This window comes from Eubalaena glacialis, chromosome 1, assembly GCF_028564815.1.
Source record: "Eubalaena glacialis isolate mEubGla1 chromosome 1, mEubGla1.1.hap2.+ XY, whole genome shotgun sequence".
Taxonomy (NCBI): Eukaryota; Metazoa; Chordata; class Mammalia; order Artiodactyla; family Balaenidae; genus Eubalaena; species Eubalaena glacialis.
In genome coordinates, this window is record NC_083716.1 from 108,985,583 (window position 1) to 109,006,746 (window position 21,164).

General features: G+C 40.0%; 1 long non-coding RNA gene across 1 annotated transcript; it reads right to left on the reverse strand.

Moving 5' to 3' along the window:
• Nucleotides 1-6,117: 6,117 nt before the first annotated feature.
• On the reverse strand, nucleotides 6,118-17,284 carry LOC133096988 (uncharacterized). The gene is made up of 3 exons (XR_009701920.1): nucleotides 17,165-17,284; nucleotides 6,858-6,917; nucleotides 6,118-6,216 (listed from the first exon to the last, which is right to left on the reverse strand). It is a non-coding gene; the product is annotated as an uncharacterized LOC133096988 (long non-coding RNA).
• Nucleotides 17,285-21,164: the final 3,880 nt, after the last annotated feature.

Genomic DNA, 21,164 nt, shown 5'->3' on the forward strand with positions numbered 1-21,164 from the left:
TCTGTAGGTCCATGCAAGCCAGGCCAGACCACAAAGATTCTGGAATGCAAAGGATGAGGCCAGAGGTGCAGAGGGACACAAATGACTGCCGAAATCTCAGACAAGAGCCAGAGTCCCCCTTCCTTCCACACACTCCAAGTTCAGAGGGCTTCTCAGGCATGCAGAGTGAAGATGGTCCTGGTTGGGAGAAGGGCTGTGAAATGTGCAGGGGTTATCCTATCTAGGCAGAAAACCTCAATCACTTTCCCCAGGACCCATTCATGTCATTGCATCTGTCAGAGGCCAGAAGCAGGGGAGATGTCTATATACATACGGATTTTTTCTGAAGACAATTGTGGGGCTGAAATTGAGGAAGCCCCATATCCACAGGGCAGGCAGCAAGGAAGGAAAGATTATGAACACCTGCAGCCCACAGGCTGGTGGTCAGGAACGAAGGTCCAAGGGAAACAGAACATCTGAAACCAAGCAGAACCCTGTGGGGCTCCTGGGGACAAAAGCCTTTCTGTGTCCCCTTCCCTGAGTTCCAAAGGGCAGGTTCAAACAGTTGCTAATCAGGGAAGGGAGGGAATGCAGTGATAAGGGAGGAGCAGTCAAGAAACAATAGTGCAGCCTTGGGGCAGGGTCCTGGTTCCCCCTCAAGGGATACACATAGCAATAGCTTTGAGCTCTTCTGCCAAACTAAAACCCCCACCAAATGTAAGATGTTAACTACTTGGTGAAGCACTCTTCATTCCAGAGAAGGTCACAATTCACCCATCATTACCTGATGCCAGATGATCTCTGGATTGAAGGAATGTGGGCGCTGCACGCACCCTGATCCTTATCAGCAACCCCACCCTGGACTATAAAACTCCTCACAAACCACCCCTCCCCCCAGGTTGGGACACACAGTTTTGAGGGCATTAGCCTGCTGTGCTTCCCTTTGCCTGGCAAGGCAATAAAGCTTTTCTTTTCCACTTCACCCAAAACTCTGTCTCTAGATTTAATTTGGTGTTGGAATATGGAGGTCAGATTTGGCTTCACATCTGCCAACTTTGGCAGTGTCTCCAACACTAATGCATTCATAATATCCATCTGTTCCCAGGGCCTTCTCAGGGCACACCAGAGATTCCCAGTGCGGATGCATTCGACCAGCATCTGGTGTCTCCAGCCAGCAGTGATAGTAGCTGCCACAGGGAAGAAGAATACAGAGAAGGGACAGCCTCCCACTGGGGGAACATAGAGGGCTCTATGTTGGTGAGACCAGCTCTCAGGATAAGGGAGGAGAGAGTTGAGGGGAATGGCTGTTACCAGCAGCAAAGAATATTGTAGGAAAAGACACAAGAAAGATGCCCAGTATCATGCTAAGGAAAGTGGCACCAGCCCGACTGGAGAGGAGGGTATGTCTCAGATGGCAGGGAGGCCTGGTAGAGAGATGGTGCAGCAATATTTTCTGTGACTCTCAGAAACACAGCAAGCACTGAGGTGCCCAATTCCCTCAGTGAGAGTAACAGAATGTTGCTGGAGGATGATAAGCCAAGGGTGATGTGAAGGAAGAGTTTCTTTGGAAAAATTAATCTATTGTGGTTTATTTACTTCTTTATTCATACAAACACTTGTTAACTATCTTCTTTGTGCCAGGCACAATGCTAGTAAATAAGGGAATGCAGCTGCAGACATGTTTTGACAGTCAGTTTAATGACTACCTTAGCGGAGTTATGTGTAAAGTGCTATAGGACCCCAGAGGACAAGCAAGGCCTTGCACGGGAAGTACAGAAAGCATTGCAGAGAAGGCATTTAAGTAAGTATTGAAGCAGGCTCTGAGGAACTCCTATGTTTGAGGAACTCTGTTTCATGAGCTCTGGCTCCCCAAGGCAGAAGCCAGAAGCTCACTTTCCCCAACCCCTTTTTAGCTAGAACAGGCATGTGACATGGGCTCCTCCAATCAGACACTTCTACTTGAGAGTCAGGCTTGGAGAATTTGGAGAAATGTGACAAGGTGTGCTCAAGGCAGAGTGACAGAGGCCCAGGTACTCAGCATCCAGCATTGGGAGAGGGAGCCCAGGCAAAGCAGCAGAAGTTGGGGGCTTCATGGGGCAAACCCCACCCAAGGTGTCCTTCAGAAAATCCATGAACAGTACCCTATTCTTAGATAAACTCCTAATCCTCTTAAACTAACTAAAGTAGGTTCTGTTTGTCGACTGAAAAAAATTACACAACCTAAAAGTTGAGAGTTACGTTTTATTTGGTGGATATTCTTAGGAATTCAAGCCCAGGAGGCAGTATCTCAAGTAATCCTGAGAAAACTGCTCCAAAGAGGCAAGGGGCGGGGTGGGGGTGGGGGAACCAGGATATATAAGAGTTTTACAACAAAGGGCAGGTAGTCTAAATGTCTAAAAATTATTGTTAATGAAAGAAAACCAGATATCTCAAGTTAAGGAATTTAGCGCTTTTCCATGTATGGGAAGGTGCAAGAGTCTGGGGTCATTGAAATCATTCCTTTGATATGCACATCAGGTATTTGGGGCTAGTATCCTGTGTTTTCACATCCTGAGTTCTCTCAGGGCTCACCGTTGTGCAGTCTGATGGCTGCTAGATGGCAGGCATTCTTTGTTTCCTTCCTGAGTCCCCTCAGGACTCACTGGCTCACCATTGGAGGTGGCTGCAATTGCTGATGACTGTGACATCCTTTGTTTACTGATATTTGGCAGGCAATATTTTATTTCTCATGTTGATTGCAACTGTTGTTTGAAATGCAGATACAACTATGTGTATTACAAATAGATAGATGCCCACTAAAAGACTTAGGAATAAAATCAGCACCATCCAAGCCAGTTGGAGGATGAGATTTATCAATCCAAGAGAAATCAGAAAATAACAGGGAAAAAAGAATCAGAAAAGAAAAAGCATAACACATGCAAAACCTTAATAAAATAGTAGAAATAAACTCAAGTCTCTCAGTCAACACAATAAATTTAAACATGTTAACCAAAAGGGAAAGAGTAAAGGGACAAAGTAGGTAATTAAATAGTTAATCCTACTAGGGGATTGTAAGTAAAGAAAAAGTATGGGAGACTTCTGTAAATTAATGATCACTCAAGAAAGCAGGTTTGCTTAACCACAAAACCAAGCTTAGCAACAAAACCACACAACAGAAACATGAGACATGCCCCAAAACAATAAAACAATGGTGGCATGAGACCAACATCCTGCCCAGTGAGCTTAGTAAGTTAAGAATTCCTAGGACATGCTCCTTTGCACACACCGTAAACAAAAATATAAGGAAAAGGTGACATTATACTAAAACCTGAGATGATTTACAATTTTTAACATATGTAACTGCCTTTTTGCTCATTTCCGTTGCACCATGACAGTCCTGGCCTGACCATGTAGGGACAAGAAAACTCCCCTGCCCAACCTGGAGGAAAAGCTGATGATGGAAGCTTGATGTCTACTCAAGAATGAGGAAGAAGGTGGTCTTGTCCCCCTTCCCACTTTTCCTTTAATTATAAAACTGTAGCCCACTATGTTCTTGGGTGCAGCACCCTCTTGCAAGCCTCACAAGCATCTTATTCTAATAAATCACTTCTCATCTATCACTTTGTCTCTCGCTGAATTCTTTCTGTGCTGAAACATAAAAAACTAGAGCTCCTCAGAGCCTCCTGAAACGCCACCTAGCAGTTTCAAAACTATTCTCTTAACAGAGATGATCTGCTTGGAATTTTAAAAATCCATTTGCATGTTGTTTTAAAAAATACAACTAAAAAGGGATTTAAAAAACAAACCAAAAAAAAGTTTGAAAATAAAGAATTGGAAAAAGATAAACCAGGCAGAGGCTCAAAGCAGAGATGAAGAGAGACCTTACACAGTGTGAAAGAAACCACCATCCTGAAGAGATACAGATAATGAACCTCTAATGCCTAATCCAACTGCATAGTACTCAGAAAAATCTATTGAACTGTCAGTTGAAATAGATAAATCAGTAAAGTGATTTGCTCTATCAGAATTGATTGATTAGAGGAAGGATGAGTGAATCTAAAGAAGTTCTAACAGCACAGTCAATGTGCTTGTACATGTGGGCATGTGCAGAACTCTGCTCTCACATGGGGCAAACTGACCACACGCTAGGTCAAAGGGCATTTCAGGGGTGTCTAAGTATGAAATCCTACAGACCACATCCCCTGACCGCCCCAAAAATGAGAAAGAAGTGGCGAAAAAGACAGCCAAGTGAAAAGGAGGGAGGAAGGGAGCAAGGGACAGTGGTGCAGACCTAAGTGCCTGCCCAGCTCTCTGTGCTGCATACTTCCCAGGACCCTGCATCTGGGCAGGGCCATGTGTCCACTTCCCACCCAAGGACTGTGACAGGTCACTTCTAATGCCACTTCCAGACTAAAGCAGAAACCCAAGTGGCCCTCCTCTGATGCAGCCATAGTGGATACCACGTGCTGACATGGTAAATTCAGGTGGCAGAGATCTGTGGGCTACAGGAAGCTCCATGCCATGCAGCTGCTGCTTTGGTTTCTCAGGAGTTAGTTTCCATACCATGTTGACTCACACAAACTAAGATCCTTCTTTTAATCCTTTCCATAGTGATATGCCCCAGATTTATGAAGGTAGTTCCCTCAGGAGAGGTAAGGACAGAATGATATTGGGGTTGAGGGAAGGAACAGAGAATGTTACATTCCTCTATAATGTTTTATTTCTTAAAAACAAAACAAATAAGAAAACCTCAGGCAAAGGGAATAAAATTTTCCTCATTTTGGGTGGTAAGTGTACTGATATTTGTTATCCTACCCTCTGTGATTCCTTTAATGTATTTTTTTAATTTAAATTTTAAGTAACTATTAATATTTGGGGAAGAAAAATATCAAAATAGTTATATTTTTAGAAAGTAGAGGAATCTAAATTTTCAACAATAGGGACCATTTTGTTCAGTCCAAGAGAGGGTCTGGGTCCTGAAACCTGGAAGCCCCCGAGAAGGTAGGGTGCATCAGCTGTGAGCATGTAGGGCCTCGAGGAAGCACAGACAAAGGTTTGCTGATGAAACTCCGGGCTGCGGCTACACAGGGTTCAGATGCACGGGGTCTTCTACAGAATCTATTTCAATTAAGAAAGGGATTCACACGCAAGCTGACCTGGCATCTCAGAAGCCCAGGGCCCTGCCGCTTTAGCCTGCCTGAGAGGTGCTGCTGCCCCTCACCCTCTGCAGGACCACAGTAATGACAGCACCCGCTGAGCAGTACCAGCATATTCAACAACATCCAGATGACTCTTCTAACTCAGGGCTTCATAAAGAAATAATAAGAGCCACAGAATTACTTCAGAATTACCAAACCCAGACCCTGGAAGAACAATAGCTAGGTAACTGGAGCATCAACGCAGCAGACACTGTGATTCCAGGCAATGCATGGTGACACTGAGTCCCAGTCACCCTAAGGTCCTGTGAGAGAGGAGTGGCCCTCAAGGTCACAAGAACAAGAGATAAGTCTCATCGAGAATCCAGCCATGAGGAGTGTTCATGCACACCCAGCACACCTGGGACACCAGGTGCTGTGACAGGACCCGAGGTTCCTGTTCCCACCTTTATGCTGTCATACCAGGCATTCACAATTCTGCCCTAAGTTGAGCAATCAGTGACGTCAGAAGACACAGCAGGAACAGCTCTGTAAAAGTCCTCTAATATGGACCCCCTAATCTTGACTTGGGTCAAGATCACACAGAGAATTCAAAATCTTATCCACGCCATAGCACCAGAAGCTACCCCAGCCAGTTAGAATAGCTTCTACATTTGTTGGGAATAAAGGATGAACACCTTCAACCAGCCTCTGTCTTTGGTGTCTTCCAATTTTCTTTGAAAAAAGAAAGAAAGAAAGACTGTTTTTTCCATGAGAGGTGGCAGCTCCCAGTCAGACTGACCCTGAAACACCCAGCCATCCTGGGATTCACTGCCCACAGCAGCTGTACGCCTCAGCTCCCAGCTGCTGCCTGGGATTCATCACATATGTTCCCTTAAACTGTGAGTGCAGTAAAGGGACAGGCCTCATTCTCTGCTTCCTCTGGAAGGAAGGGTGAGTCCAGGTTGTGTGCAGGTGAAAGCTGGGCCCTCATCACATGGAGGAGACTGTGACTCACCATGGTAGCAGTGAATGGTATGTTGTCAATCAGGGACGATGCGATGGCTGAGACCCAGATGACCAAGATGATGGCAGCTGCAAGGCGCTGATCTTCTGGGACCATCTGGAAGGAACAGATAACAGCAGGGCAGTGTACCATAGCTACATAGATCACACGCACTGAGGAGCTGATGCTAGGACATGTGAGACTCAGAAGGGACCACAGGGCTCTTGGTCCTTCCTCTTCCACACAAGGAGAGCAAGGGAGACCCAGGTGTGCAAACAGGACAAACTGGGCTTTCCCGACCCCTACCAGGAACCTGGGCCAGGGTCTACAAGTAACTGAGAGGAGTGACTCCCAATCATGCTCAAGCCAACCAACCCTTGGGGGCCGGGGCGGGGGTGGGTGGGGCAGCAGGTCCAGTGTTCCCATTCCTGGTGGGACACCAGGTGACACACTGGTCACACTGACCTCACTTCCCATGTGGTGACCCTAGGCTGGGACCTCTGTGCATCACTTACTGAGACTGCTGTCTCAATTCTCTCCTTCCCAAAAAGGTTTTAACTAAAGGTTAATAGCAAAATTGTAGGCATCTGTAATTATATATTCTTTGAAAAAAGTCTCTTTTCATCTCTTAGCTACACAGGATAAAATAGGTTCCCTGATATACTTTTTTATATAATTAATGTGCCCTATTCTTGCCAATTAAAAAAAAATCAAAGGAATAGTGGCTGGAGCACTTTATATTGCAGTATTTAATGTACCTTTATTAGCAAAGCAGTCTGTTCTCCAACATACTCTATTAAGTGGAGATGTGCCAATGCCTAGAAGAAATAGATGTATGATAAGAATCAATTTAAAACTGAGAATATATCAAATTTTTTAAAACATGGCTTTAAAATGAAAATAAGTCAACATGGCGCTCTCATTTTTTATAAAAGATCAAACACACAGTCTATAAATAATTTACTATCTTATATGCACACTGAAGATTCATTGAGAAGAGAGCACAGTAGCAGAGGCAGGAACTTCTCATTAATTTGAGTTAATATCCATGCTAAATTTACATTTGGATGGAAGGCCATTTCTTTACTTTAAGATTGCTGTATAGGAGTACTGTTCACCTGTACATAATGAAATGTCTCTCCATATAGAATGTCTTGCAAGTAAGTTGCATTTCAAATTCCTTTTTAAAGTTAAGCATCACAGAGTTTTAGAAGAATATAAAGAAAATGCACGGTTTTCATACCGTTCAAAGAAAGGTCTATTTAACTGAAGCATGTACTATTTTCATAGTACTAGACAGATTCAGAAAATTGTGTCCAGAGAAAGGTAGGAAAGAAGATTAGATGGAGACATAAGTGCAGGAGCCATTCTGCTCAGTCTGCCCACTTCGTCCCAGCTGAGGAGGAGATCTTCTGCCATCCATGACAGATCCCAGACAGGAAGCACCGAGAGGGAACCAGACATGGGGGTGACATAGCTACCTAGCACCTCTCAAATGTGGCCTTTTCACTGTGATGTCATCATGGTGAATGATTACAAATACTGAAAACCTCAGCTTGGCTATGTTTAAAAAAGAAAGTCAAGATATGAGGAAAATACAAATAGCCAATAGATACTCCTTTATAAAATGACAAATGAGATAACTATGTAACACCTAATTCTATCAAATCTAAAGTTGTAAATATATAATATATATTCTACACTTCAGCAAACTAAAGTTTATGTATAGCTGAAGATGCTATATGCATCACTTGTCTCCTCCGTCAATTTATATAGTGAAAAGATGATTGTATAATATGATGTAAATCCCTCACAATATGAAACATAATTATCCTTCTGTTGCAGTGACTAGTTGCAAAAAGCTGGTTCAGCAATGATCTGACATTGTTGTTCCATTGAAATTAAATAAATACAATAAATCAATGCCACTACTTTCTTCAAAATGATGGACTAGGAGGTCTTAAGGTCCCTTCTGCAGCTAAATAAATAGACCCTGGATAAAACACACTTTTAGGCATTACCGGATTAGCAAGACAATGTAATGTTTTCCAAGGAATCTCCCTTCCCATGAAAATACTTCTTGCAGCTGGCTGGGAGCTGCAGACTTGAATGGCAAGGAAGGATGAAATTGCCTTGAGCTTGATGCCAACCAAGTGCTGAAGTGAGAGCACGGAGGTGTGGGCAGCAGCAAGGTTGTAGGCTGAAAGAGGGGTTCTCACATTGCACTGACAGCCTTGAAACAGGCTGAAAAAATTATCCCCTGGCATCCAGCAGAGGCAAACAAAAGAAGTTTCTGGAAGAAAGCACTCCAAATGTAGCCTCTCAAGACTCCCACAGATTAAGATCAAGTAACAAAATTATAATCTAGGGTCATCAAGAATACAAGAAGACAAGTAACATGAACAAGAGCAGAAATAACCAAAACAAATTTGGATATACCACTAACATGCAAGAATGAGAATCCACAGGTACTGGATATAGTAGAGGAATTTTGTTTAAAGAAAATAGAGTTGAAGAGTATAATAGTAACAATTAACGTTTGCCCTTGATGAGTTAAGAATATAAGCTGTCATCTCTAGAGTAAACCACTAAAAGAGAATGTAACTGCCAAAAAGTGGGAAATCAAATTTTACATAATCCTTAATCAACTCAGATAAAGGAGAAAAAAAGATTGAAGATAAAAATATACAAGGTTGGGGAGGCCTTCAAGATGGTGGAGAAGTAAGACGTGGAGATCACCTTACTCCCCACAAATACATCTATATGTGGAACAACTCCTACTGAACTCTGGCAGAAGACCTCAGACTTCCCAAAAGGCAAGAAACTCCCCATGTGCCTGGGTAGGGAAAAAGAAAAAGAAAAAACAGAAACAAAAGAATATGGATGGGACTCAAACCTCTGGGAGGGAGCTTTGAAGGAGGAAAAGTTTCTACACACTACGAAGCCCCTTCACTGGTGGAGACGGGGGGTGGGCGGGGGGGCCGATTCCGAGCCAGGGAGGAGAGCACAGCAACAGGGGTGCAGAGGGCAAAGTGGACAGATTCCTACACAGAGGATCGTTGCTGACCAGTACTCACCAGCCCAAGAGGCTTGTCTGCTCACCCGCCGGCCAGGGCAGGTGGGGGCTGGGAGCTGAGGCTCGGGCTTTGGAGGTCAGATCCCAGGGACAGGACTGGGGTTGGCTGTGTGAACACATCCTGAAGGGGGCTAGTGTGCCACAGCTAGCTGGGAGGGAGTCCGGGAAAAAATCTGGACCTGCCTAAGAGGCAAGAGACAATTGTTTTGGGGTGCATGAGGAGAGGGGATTCAGAGCACCGCTTATACAACCTCCAGAGACTGGCACAAGCTATGGCTATCAGCACGGACACCACAGACAGGCTGGAACACTAAGGCTGCTGCTGCAGGCACCAAGAAGCCTGTGTGCAAGCACAGGTCACTATCCACACCTCCCCTCCCAGGAGCCTGTGCAGCCCACCACTGCCAGGGTCCCGTGATCCAGGGACAACTTCCCCAGGAGAACACACAGCAAGCCTCAGGCTGTTGCAATGTCACGCCGGCCTCTACTGCCATGGGCTCGCCATGCATTCCATACCCCTCCCTCCCCCCCAGCCTAAATGAGCAAGAGCCCCCTAATCAGGTGCTACTTTAACCCCTCCTGTCTGGGAAGGGAACAGACGCCCTCAGACGACCTACATGAAAAGGTCAGGCCAAATCCAAAGCTGAACCCCAGGAGCTGTGTGAGCAAAGAAGAAAAAGTGAAATTTTTCCCAGCAGCCTCAGGAACAGCAGATTAAATCTCCACAATCAACTCTATGTACCCTGCATCTCTGGAACACCTGAATAGACAACAAGTCATCCCAAAATTGAGGCAGTGGACTTTGGGAGCAACTGTATACTTGGGGTTTGCTTTCTGCATCTAATTTGTTTCTGGTTTTATGTTTATCTTAGTTTAGTATTTAGAGTTTATTATCATTGGTAGATTTGTTTAATGATTGGACTGCTCTCTTCCTTTTATATACATATATATATATATATATATATATATATATACATATATATATACACACATATATGTATATAAATTTTTTCTCCTTTTTCTTTTTTTGTGAATGTGTATGTGTATGCCTCTTTGTGTGATTTTGCCTGTATAGCTTTGCTTTTGCATTTGTCCTAGGGTTCTGTCTGTCCTTTTTGTTTTTTTTTTGTATAGTTTTTACTGCTTGTGATCATTGGTGGATTTGTTTTTTCGTTTGGTTGCTCTCTTCTTTTGTTCTTTTTTACTACTTTTTAATTTTTAAAATATTTTTAAATTTTTTATTTTAATAACTTTAATTAATTAATTAATTTATTTATTTATTTATTTATTATTCTCCCTTTTCTTCTGAGTCCAGTGGCTAACAGGGTTTAGGTGCTCCAGCCAGGTATCAGACCTGAGCCTCGGAGGTGGGAGAGTCAAGTTCAGGACATTGGTCCACCAGAGACCTCCCATCCCCATTAAATATCAAATGGTGAAAACTCTACCAGAGATCTCCACCTCAATGTTAAGACACAGCTCCACTCAACGACCAGCAAGCTACAGGGCTGGACACCCTATGCCAAACAACTACCAAGACAGGAACACAAACCCACCCATTAGCAGAGAGGCTGCATAAAATCATAATAAATTCACAGGCACCTCAAAAACACCACCAGACACGGTCCTGCCCACCAGAAAGACAAGATCCAGCCTCATCCACCAGAACACAGGAACCAATCCCCTCTACCAGGAAGCCTACACAATCCACTAAACCAACCTTATGTACTGGGGGCAGACACAAAAACAATAGGAACTACGAACCTGCAGTCTGTGAGAAGGAGACCACAAACACAGTAAGTTAAGCAAAATGAGAAGACAGAGAAATAACACAGCAGATGAAGGAGCAAAGTAAAAACCCACCAGTCCAAACAAATGAAGAGATAATAGGCAGTTTACCTGAAAAAAAATTTAGAGTAATGATAGTAAAGATGATCAAAAATATTGGAAATAGAATGGAGAAAATACAAGAAATGTTTAACAAGGACCGAGAAGAACTGAAGAGCAAATAAAAAATGGTGAACACCACAAAAACTGAAATTAAAAATACTCTAGAAGGGACCAATAGCAGAATAACTGAGGCAGAAGAACGGATAAGTAATCTGGAAGATAAAATGGTGGAAATAACTACTGCAGAGCAGAATAAAGAAAAAAGAATGAAAAGAACTTAGGACAGTCTCAGAGACCTCTGGGACAACATTAAACGCACCAACATTCGAATGATAGGGGTCCCAGAAGAAGAAGAGAAAAAGAAAGGGACTGAGAAAATATTTGAAGAGATTATAGTTGAAAACTTCCCTAATATGGGAAAGGAAATAGTTAATCAAGTCCTGGAAGCACAGAGAGTCCCATACAGGATAAATCCAAGCAGAAACACGCCAAGACACATATTCATCAAACTATCAAAAATTAAATATAAAGATAGCATATTAAAAGCAGCAAGGGAAAAACAACAAATAACACACAAGGGAATCCCCATAAGGTTAGCAGCTGATCTTTCAGCAGAAACTCTGCAAGCCAGAAGGGAGTGGCAGGATATACTTAAAGTGATGAAGGAGAAAAACCTACAACCAAGATTACTCTACCCAACAAGGATCTCATTCAGATTTGATGGAGAAATTAAAACCTTTACAGACAAGCAAAAGCTGAGAGAGTTCAGCACCACCAAACCAGCTTTACAACAAATGCTAAAGGAACTTCTCTAGGCAAGAAACACAAGAGAAGAAAAACACCTACAATAACAAACCGAAAACATTTAAGAAAATGGGAATAGGAACATACATATCGATAATTACCTTAAATGTAAATGGATTAAATGCTCCCACCAAAAGACACAGACTGGCTGAATGGATACAAAAACAAGACCAATATATATGCTGTCTACAAGAGACCCACTTCAGACCTAGAGACACATACAGACTGAAAGTGAGGGAATGGAAAAAGATATTCCATGCAAATGGAAATCAAAAGAAAGCTGGAGTAGCAATTCTCATATCAGACAAAATAGACTTTAAAATAAAGACTATTACAAGAGACAAAGAAGGACACTATATAATGATCAAGGGATCAATCCAAGAGGAAGGTATAACAATTGTAAATGTTTATGCACCCAACATAGGAGCACCTCAATACATAAGGCAAATATTAACAGCCATAAAAGGGGAAATCGACAGCAACACAATCATAGTAGGGGACTTTAACACCCCACTTTCACCAATGGACAGATCATCCAAAATGAAAATAAATAAGGAAACACAAGCTTTAAATGATACATTAAACAAGATGGACTTAATTGATATTTATAGGACATTCCACACAAAAACAACAGAATACACATTTTTCTCAAGTGCTCATGGAACATTCTCCAGGATAGATCATATCTTGGGTCACAAATCAAGCCTTGGTAAATTTAAGAAAATTGAAATCGTATCAAGTATCTTTTCCGACCACAACACTATGAGACTAGATATCAATTACAGGAAAAGATCTGTAAAAAATACAAACACATTGAGGCTAAACAATACACTACTTAATAACCAAGAGATCACTGAAGAAATCAAAGGGGAAATCAAAAAATACCTAGAAACAAATGACAACGAAAACACGGTGACCCAAAACCTATGGGATGCAGAAAAAGCAGTGCTAAGAGGGAAGTTTATAGCAATACAAGCCTACCTCAAGAAACAGGAAACATCTCGAATAAACAACCTAACCTTGCACCTGAAGCATTTAGAGAAAGAAGAACAAAAAAACCCCAAAGTTAGCAGAAGGAAAGAAATCATAAAGATCAGATCAGAAATAAATGAAAAAGAAATGAAGGAAATGATAGCAAAGATCAATAAAACTAAAAGCTGGTTCTTTGAGAAGATAAACAAAATTGAAAAACCATTAGCCAGACTCATCAAGAGAAAAAGGGAGAAGACTCAAATCAATAGAATTAGAAATGAAAAAGGAGAAGTAACCACTGACACTGCAGAAATACAAACGATCATGAGAGATTACTACAAGCAACTCTATGCCAATAAAATGGACAACCTGGAAGAAATGGACAGATTCTTAGAAATGCACAACCTGCCGAGACTGAACCAGGAAGAAATAGAAAATATGAACAGACCAATCACAAGCACTGAAATTGAAACTGTGATTAAAAACCTTCCAACACACAAAAGCCCAGGACCAGATGGCTTCACAGGCTAATTCTATCAAACATTTAGAGAAGAGCTAACACCTATCCTTCTCAAACTCTTCCAAAATATTGCAGAGGGAGGAACACTCCCAAACTCATTCTACGAGGCCACCATCACCCTGATACCAAAACCAGACAAAGATGTCACAAAGAAAGAAAACTACAGGCCAATATCACTGATGAACATAGACGCAAAAATCCTCAACAAAATATTAGCAAACAGAATCCAACAGCACATTAAAAGGATCATACACCATGATCAAGTGGGGTTTATTCCAGGAATGCAAGGATTCTTCAATATACGCAAATCAATCAACGTGATACATCATATTAACAAATTGAAGGAGAAAAACCATATGATCCTCTCAATAGATGCAGAGAAAGCTTTCGACAAAATTCAACACCCATTTATGATAAAAGCCCTGCAGAAAGTAGGCATAGAGGGAACTTTCCTCAACATGATAAAGGCCATGTATGACAAACCCACAGCCAACATTGTCCTCAATGGTGAAAAACTGAAACCATTTCCACTAAGATCAGGAACAAGACAAGGTTGCCCACTCTCACCACTATTATTCAACATAGTTTTGAAAGTGTTAGCCACAGCAATCAGAGAAGAAAAAGAAATAAAAGGAATACAAATCGGAAAAGAAGAAGTAAAGCTGTCACTGTTTGCAGATGACATGATACTATACATAGAGAACCCTAAAGATGCTACCAGAAAACTACTAGAGCTAATCAATGAATTTGGTAAAGTAGCAGGATACAAAATTAATGCACAGAAATCTCTTGCATTTCTATACACTAATGATGAAAAATCTGAAAGTGACATTAAGAAAACACTCCCGTTTACCATTGCAACAAAAAGAATAAAATACCTAGGAATAAACCTACCTAAGGAGACAAAAGACCTGTATGCAGAAAATTATAAGACACTGATGAAAGAAATTAAAGATGATACAAATAGATGGAGAGATATACCATGTTCTTGGATTGGAAGAATCAACATTGTGAAAATGACTCTACTACCCAAAGCAATCTACAGATTCAATGCAATCCCTATCAAACTACCACTGGCATTTTTCACAGAACTAGAACAAAAAATTTCACAATTTGTATGGAAACACAAAAGACCCCGAATAGCCAAAGTAATCTTGAGAACGAAAAATGGAGTTGGAGGAATCAGGCTCCCTGACTTCAGACTATATTACAAAGCTACAGTAATCAAGACAGTTTGGTACTGGCACAAAAACAGAAATATAGATCAATGGAACAGGATAGAAAGCCCAGAGATAAACCCACGCACATATGGTCACCTTATCTTTGATAAAGGAGGCAAGTATATACAGTGGAGAAAAGCCTCTTCAATAAGTGGTGCTGGGAAAATTGGACAGGTACATGTAAAAGTATGAAATTAGAACACTCCCTGACACCATACACAAAAATAAACTCAAAATGGATTAAAGACCTAAGTGTAAGGCCAGACACTATCAAACTCTTAGAGGAAAACATAGGCAGAACACTCTATGACATAAATCACAGCAAGATCCTTTTTGACCCAGGTCCTAGAGAAATGGAAATAAAAACACAAATAAACAAATGGGACCTAATGAAACTTAAAAGCTTTTGCACAGCAAAGGAAACCATAAACAAGACCAAAAGACAACCCTCAGAATGGGAGAAAATATTTACAAATGAAGCAACTGACAAAGGATTAATCTCCAAGATTTACAAGCAGCTCATGCAGCTCAATAACAAAAAAATGAACAACCCAATCCAAAAATGGGCAGAAGACCTAAATAGACATTTCTCCAAAGAAGATATACAGAATGCCAACACACACATGAAAGAATGCTCAACATCATTAATCATTAGAGAAATGCAAATCAAAACTACAATGAGATATCATCTCACACCGGTCAGAATGGCCATCATCAAAAAATCTAGAAACAATAAATGCTGGAGAGGGTGTGGAGAAAAGGGAACACTCTTGCACTGTTGGTGGGAATGTAAATTGATACAGCCACTATGGAGAACAGTATGGAGGTTCCTTCAAAAACTAAAAATAGAACTACCATACGACCCAGCAATCCCACTACTGGGCGTATACCCTGAGAAAACCATAATTCAAAAAGAGTCATGTACCAAAATATTCATTGCAGCTCTATTTACAGTAGCCAGGACATGGAAGCAACCTAAGTGTCCATCATCTGATGAATGGATAAAGAAGATGTGGGACATATATACAATGGAATATTACTCAGCCATAAAAAGAAATGAAATGGAGGTATTTGTAGTGAGGTGGATGGAGTTAGAGTCTGTCATACAGAGTGAAGTAAGTCAGAAAGAGAAAAAGAAATACAGTATGCTAACACATATATATGGAATCTAAGGGAAAATAAAGGTCATGAAGAATCTAGTGGCAAGACGGGAATAAAGACACAGACCTACTAGAGAATGGACTTGAGGATATGGGGAGGGGGAGGGGTAAGATGTGACAGGGTGAGAGAGTGGCATAGACATATATACACTACCAAATGTAAAATAGATAGCTAGTGGGAAGCAGCCGCATAGCACACGGAGATCAGCTCGGTGCTTTGTGACCACCTAGAGGGGTGGGATAGGGAGGGTGGGAGGGAGGGAGATGTAAGAGGGAAGAGATATGGGAACATACGTAAATGTATAACTGATTCACTTTGTTATAAAGCAGAAACTAACACACCATTGTAAAGCAATTATACTCCAATAAAGATGTTTACAAAAAAAATTCCAGTGTTTATCCCATCAAGACAAAGAGAAGTATATGTCATTAAGAACAATATGCCAGAAACCCAGATGAGATAGCAATTTACACCTTGAATAAACATGTAATTGAGGCAGGGACTCTCAAAAGCCAATCATGTAACAGTAACCAGAATTTTCCCCCCAGTAGTCCTCATATTCTGTGTGTAAAGAAGACTCAGAATAGAAAAGGTGAAGTTTTTGAGTAGGAAACAGATGAAGTAGAATATGATTCATCACTCCCTGACATATTTGGAGGGCCTATATGAGTCATTTGATTACATCTGTGCAATCCATTATGAGTTAAAGACATAGATTTCAATGATTCAAGGGACCTGTTTTTAAAAAGTTGGAAAAAAAAAAGCCAAAGTGAATCAAGAGAATAATGAATATTGAATGGATCTGTCATCAATAAATTAAGGTAATTAATTAAGGTAATTAATGGAAACATTTGGATCCTTTGGGGAGTAGTAGTCTTGTACATCAGTAAAGCTTTGCATTTGAGGAGGACAGAAGTTTATAAATCAAGTCTAAAGATTAAAAAGTATTGTGAATAATTTTGTAACAACAATTATAACTAAATAAAACAATACATATTATTCATTCTTTTCTTTGATGTAGTCTTTTCCATCATAACAGAATATTTACTTAAATATTACACAAAATGCAATAGATCATCAAGATAACATTTCCCTGTAAACTTTCTGTAACAAGTCATTTTGCCCCAAAATTAGAGTAAATTCTATTGCACTTTGTAACAAATGAAATTAGAACAAGTTTACAAACCACAAATGTTATTCAAGAAAAAAACAGCAACCAAATAAATCAATTTATTAAATAATATTTAGGTGCCTGAGATAAAATTTGGTTTAACTTAAAATAGTCTAATTTCAACCCCCATAATTTTCCACTTAGTGAATATGTAGAAAGACTTACAGACTTTGGGCTTTCTTCATTCACTAAATAAAATGTGAAATCTAAAAATCAGACAAGATCATACTGCAAAAGTTCAACTAAAGTCTTACCTCCATAAGAACAAAGAGTGCTGCAAAGAATAGAAGGGTTGCCCATTCTACTCTGTGTAGAATTATCTCAAAATCATGGATATCAGCTAAAATTAGCAACCAGATGGCACCCAGAATAGCAATCCACCCTGAAAAACAAATAAACAGAGTTACAGATGTAGTTCAATTGTTAAAACACGAATTCTTCATCTTCGGATTGCTTTCTTAAATTGAAGATAATTGATATTCTGCAAACTGAACATGCTTAAAACGTACAATTTGTATTTTGTGTAATGTATATACCAAAGAAACCAACACAACAAGCAGGATAATGAATATATCCACCACCCCAGCAGTTTACTCATGCCCATGTTCTTTTCTCCCTCTCCCGCCTCCTGTCACCAGACCCCACCCCCAGGAAACCATTCATCTCTTTTCTTAAATGCAATCATATAGTATGTATTTTTTATCTGCTTCCATTCAGCACAATTATTTTAAGATTCTTCAGTGTTGGTGTGTGGACCAATAGTCATTCTTCTTTATTGTTTAGTATGGCATAGTATGGCTATGCCACAATACACATACTCATTCACCTTGATGGACATTTGCACTGCTTCCAGTCTTTGGCTATTACAAATGAATGTGCTATGAGCTTTCATATAAATTATCTATATGTACATTATGCTTTCAGTTCCCTTGGGTCAATATCTAGGAATGGAATGGTTGGATCATATAATAGGCTAGTATTATGGAATATTTATGTTTTAAGAAACTGTGAGACTGTTTCCCAAAATGGTTGTAACATTTTACAATCCCACCACTAGTATATGAGAATTCCAGTTTCTCCACATTTTCAACACTTAGCTTTTTTGATTTTTGACATTCCAGTGGGTATGAAATGGTATCTCATTGTGATTTCAAATTGTACTTCCCTAGTGTCTAATGATGTTGAGCATCTTTTCGTGTACTTATCTGTCATCCATACATGTTCTTTTGTGAAGTTTTTGTTCAAATAGGCTGAACAAATTTTTTTCTGAGTAGAGCAAATAAAATTCAAAATAAGTAGAATAAAAATGTGTTGGATCAGAAATAAATGAAATAGAAAATAGAAAAATATTAGAGAACAGCAATGATACCAAAACTTGGTTCTTTTAGAAGATCAAGAAGATTGATAAACCTTAGCCAGTCTAAATAGGACAAAAAGACAAGGGGGAAAAATGCTAATATCAAGAATAAGATCAGTGATATGGTTATAGATTATACAGGCATAAAAAGAGTACTAGTTTTCTATAGCTGCCATAACAAATTACTACAAATGTAGTGGCTTGAAATAGCACCTCCTTATTATATCACAGTTTTCATAGGTCAGAAGTACGATGAGCTTGGTTGGGTCTCTAGTTAGAGCTTCAAAACAAAGGTAAGGTGTTGGCAGGGCTGCATTCCTTTCTGGAGGCTTCAGGACAGAAACTGTTTCCCTGCTTATTTGGGTTGTAGACATAATTCAATTCAAACTGAGGTCCCCACTTCCTCACTTGCTGACACCCAGTTGTTCTCAGCTTCTAGAGGCCACCCACATTCCCTAGCTCATGACCCCTTTCCTCTATCTTCAAAGCCAGCAATGGTGGGTCAAGTCAAGTCACTCTCACAATTCAAATCTCTCTTGTTTCTTCTTCTGTTGCATCTCTCTAACTGACTCTCCTCTTTTCCACTTCCATTTTAAGGGCCTATGTCATTACACTGGGCACACCTGGATAATCCAGGAAAATTTCCCTATTTTAAGGTTTGTAACCTTAATTTCACCTGCAAAGTCCCTTCTATCATGTAACATAACATACACAGGTATTAACATCACGAATTAGAATGTGGACACATTTGAGGGACCATGTATAGATTATTTTGGGAAGGACTGGCATTTTAACAATATACGGTCTTCTTATCTATGAATGTGGTATATGTCTCCATATACTAAGGTCTCCTTTAGTTTTTCCTAAGAATATTTTGTAGAAATACCAGAATTCATATGGAAATTCAAATGACCTAGAATAGCCAATACAATCTTGAAAAAGAAGGACAAAATTGGAGAACATACATTACCTCACTTCAAGACTTATTATAAAGCTATGGTAATCAAAACAGTGTAGTATTACATAAATATAGTCAAACTGATGAATGGAGAGTCCAGAAATACACCCACAAGTTAAAGATCAGCTGATTTGCAAGAAAAGTTCAACAATAGTTCAGTGAGGAAATTGTAATTTTTTCCATAAATGGTGCTGAAACAATTGGATATTCACAAGCAAAAATTTTTTTTACTTTGATCGGTTTATTGAATCATACACAAAAGTTAGTTACATGGACAATAAGCCTAAATGTAAAATTTATAACTTTAAAACTTCTAGAATAAACATAGGCAAAAACTTCTTTGATCTCGGGGGAGTTTTCTTAGATACACTAAAAGCATGTATCCATAAAAGAAAATTTTCATAAATTGGACTTTATCAAAATAATAAATTCCTGCTTTTCAAGTAACTGTTAAGAAAAAGCAGACAAGCCATGAACTAGGAGAAAATATCTGTAAATCATCTAGGACTCATATCCAGAATGCATTTTCTGAATTCTCAAAACTCAAAAATGAGTAAACAACCCAATTACAATGGGGAATATTTTGAACAGACACCTCACCAAAGAAGATAAAAGGATGGCAAACAAGCATATGAAAAGATGCTGAATATCACTAGTCACCAGGGAAATGCAAAGTAAAACCACATGACATTTCACTATGTACCTTAGAATGTATAAAGTCAAAAAGATCAACCAAACTAAGTGTTGACAAGGATATGGAGGAACTGGAAATCTCATACACTGCTGGTGGAATTGTAACATGGTATAACCACTTTGGGAAACAGTTTGGCAGTTTTCAAAAACGTTATTCATAAATCCACTAAATGTTCCAACCATTCCACTTTTAGGTATTATCCCAAGAGAAATTAAAGTATATGATGATACAAACAATTGAACACAAATATTCACTGCAGTTTTCATTGTCATAGTCAAGTCAAACTATCCAATGTCCATCAATAGGTGAATGGATGTACAAATTGTGGCATAGTCAAACCATAGAATACTACTCAGCAATAAAAAGGATGGACTACTGATGTACACTGCCACATGGATAAATCTCATAATAATTATGCTGAATGAAAGACGTCAGACCAAAAAATATTGCATATACAATTTATTTTTTATTTGGTTGTGCTGGGTCTTAGTTGCAGCAGGCAGGCTCCTTAGTTGCAGCTTGTGGGCTCCTTAGTTGTGGCTCACCAGCTCCTTAGTTGCAGCATGTGGGTTCCTTAGTTGTGGCATGTGAACTCAGTTGTGACATGCATGTGGGATCTAGTCCCCTGACCAGGGATTGAACCCAGGCCCCCTGCATTGGGAACACAGAGTCTTATCCACTGTGCCACCAGGGAAGTCCCCATATACAATTTTTTATATAAACCTCTGGAAAATGCAAGTAGCAAGCTTTGACAAACTACAGCCCATGGGTCAAATCTGGCCTGCTGCCTGTTTTTGTAAATAAATTTTTATTGGAACACAACACAACCATTCATTTACACATTTTCTATGGCTGCTTTAGCACTACAGCAGCAGTGTTGAGTATTTATAACAGAGTGTATGGCCTACATAGCCTCAAATATTTACTACCTCTAGCCCTTTACAAAAAGCTTCCCAACCTCTGATCAATAGTGACAGAAATCAAATCAAAGACTGCCTGTGGAGAGAGGTGCTGGGAGAGTCAGGAAGGAGGGACTTCAAAGAGGTCTAAAAAAACTTTTGGCGTGATGCCTGCTCTGCTCTTCATCAGGGAGAGGGCCCAACACTTCACCTCTAAACATTCTGTGTCTGATGCCAACTCTAAGGCTCACAGAATTTTACTAGAATATTTGTCATCTTTTGGTTCATTGTTAATGTTTCTTGCAAAGTGAACTAAAAGTTCAAAGAACTATGACATCATCAGATT